The following is a 2,161-nucleotide window of genomic DNA, read 5'->3' on the forward strand; positions in this document are numbered from 1 at the left end:
AGGATTTACTTTTCCCATTAGTTATTAATAAAAAAATTTAAATGAATTTAAGAAAGAGGAAAAATATTTGGATGAAAGAAGCAGTGATGAGCCAATAAATTATAAAAGTGTATAGTTATGTAGAAATATCATTCACGCATAATGTAAAAAACTTAGGAATTTGAAACTAAAATCACTGATCATTTCTTCAACCATAAGATAAAGATACATATGAGGGATTCAGAAGAAAGTGAAACCATATTACAGTTTTTACAGGCAAAAGTATAGATTATATTTATTTATTTACTTTTTGCTTTTTACATGTTTTTATTTTAAAAATATTTACATACATTTATTATTTTAATTGATGAACAAATATATTTGTGATGTACATGATGTTTTGATATACGCAGTCATTGTGGAATGGCTAAATCAAGCTAAGAAACGTATGTATTGCTTCATACTTTTTTGTGGCAATGCATTTAAAATCTACTCTCAGTGATTTTGAAGTGTACAACACATTGCTATTAACTATAGTCACCATGGTGTAAGATAGATCTCCTGAATTTAAGACTTTCTGCCAATAGTTTCTGAGCAGTTTTGTTTTGTTTTGTTTTGTAGCACAAAATAGTACAGGCTTTTACTTCCTATGCCCCAGCTCGGGAATTATTTCTCCAATTTCATTTTAGTAGGAAATAGTTTTTAAAAGTAGGATCTGAGCCATTGATGAACTCATTGTTTGTCAGATGCTATTACTTCTAAACTTTTGCAGAGCTAGTAGATATGTACAAAAAGCATGAAACTACAAATCAACTAATACTTCTAATCCAACCATGTTTCTTCCTTCTTTTACTAATTCCTTTGTTTCTCATTTCCCACTGCTTCCCCCAACATCAATCAACATACTTTTACTTATTTGCTGTATCCTATAGTATACGTGAATGGGCTTTGGAATTGCCTCTTTCCCTTAAAAAATTACATGTACATAGGTACTCTGACCTCTTTCGGCTAGGCTGAGCCTTTAGACTTTGGTGACATTCTGATCAGCACATTTGTTGGCTCCATGGGGAGCAGGATAGCCAGGATGTCTGATAACTTGCCCAGGACCTAGGCCTGGGTCCAGGAGAGGCCTCACTACCAGACCTGGGCAGGATCCGAGAGCGTCAAGGGCTGTAACCAGGTGTCACTGTTGTCAGTGGTCAAGTGATCCGGGTGTTCACTGCTATCCTGGGCTCTGGGCCTGAAATACGCACAGAGAGCCTCAGAGAAGCTGTCGCTGAAGGTGAAGATGTGGGAGCCATCGGACACGTTGAAGAAAGAGAGTGTTCCAGCCTCACAGTTAAGCAGAAGGCCCACGTGCCGGGCGGGCAGGCAAGCGCAGGGTGAGCGCCACGCGGTGTGGGGCCAGTGCGAAGTACTTGCAGTTACACAGCACCAGCACCCAGTAGCCACTGGCTGTGCTGAGGCATGCGGGCCCTGAGCGTGACACTGCTGCCAAGCACACGCCTAGGAGCTAGCAGCTGCGGCGACCCACATGCATCTCCCAATAGTGACAGCCGTAGGAGAATTGCTCCCGGCCCAGCACACACTTATGCTGAAAAAACCACGGATCGCTGGCTACCGGGCTAGGCGGCCCTGGGCAGGAGGACATGCTCTTGCCATCCTCAGAGATCTCGAGGCTGGGGTGCGCTGTGGCCCGATCCAAGGTCACATTCACTGTATATTGTTGGGCTGCTTTCCATTCAGCTTGGCCTTCAGCCCTTCTCCAGTCCAGCTTTGTCTGAAACTTCTCGAGCTGCGAGGCCAGCCTTCCTTGCTCCTCCTCTGCCTGATTCTTCAGCTTTTCTCTGTGCTGCCGCTGCAGACGCGTGCGGGTCCCTAGATTATACTTAGACATAAATAGGTTAATAAAGTTTTTAAAAAATATTGCAAATTTCAGGGTAACCAATAACAACAACAAAATAGATATTGAGCTAGGTGCTGTGGTGCTTGCCTGTAATCTCAGCACTCAGGAAGCTGAGGCAGGAAGATTGAAATTTGGAGGCCAGCTGGGACACAACACAAATTTGAGACTAGCCTGAGCTTCATAGTGAGACCTTGTCTCAAAATAAAACAAAAAGTAGATTTACAACTTTCAAATGACTATAATTAGAATGGGGCAAGAAAACGTAAATCAATGTAA

At 42.2% G+C, this 2,161-nt stretch overlaps 1 pseudogene; it reads right to left on the reverse strand.

The window, feature by feature from the left end:
- Positions 1 to 376: 376 nt before the first annotated feature.
- Positions 377 to 1,876, reverse strand: LOC147822902 (butyrophilin-like protein 9 pseudogene; annotated as a pseudogene).
- Between the last annotated feature and the right edge of the window lie 285 nt (positions 1,877 to 2,161).

This window comes from Heterocephalus glaber, unplaced genomic scaffold (genome assembly GCF_053883595.1).
Source record: "Heterocephalus glaber isolate CG9 unplaced genomic scaffold, H.glaber_assembly_v1.0 deba00001606, whole genome shotgun sequence".
NCBI classification, from domain to species: domain Eukaryota; kingdom Metazoa; phylum Chordata; class Mammalia; order Rodentia; family Bathyergidae; genus Heterocephalus; species Heterocephalus glaber.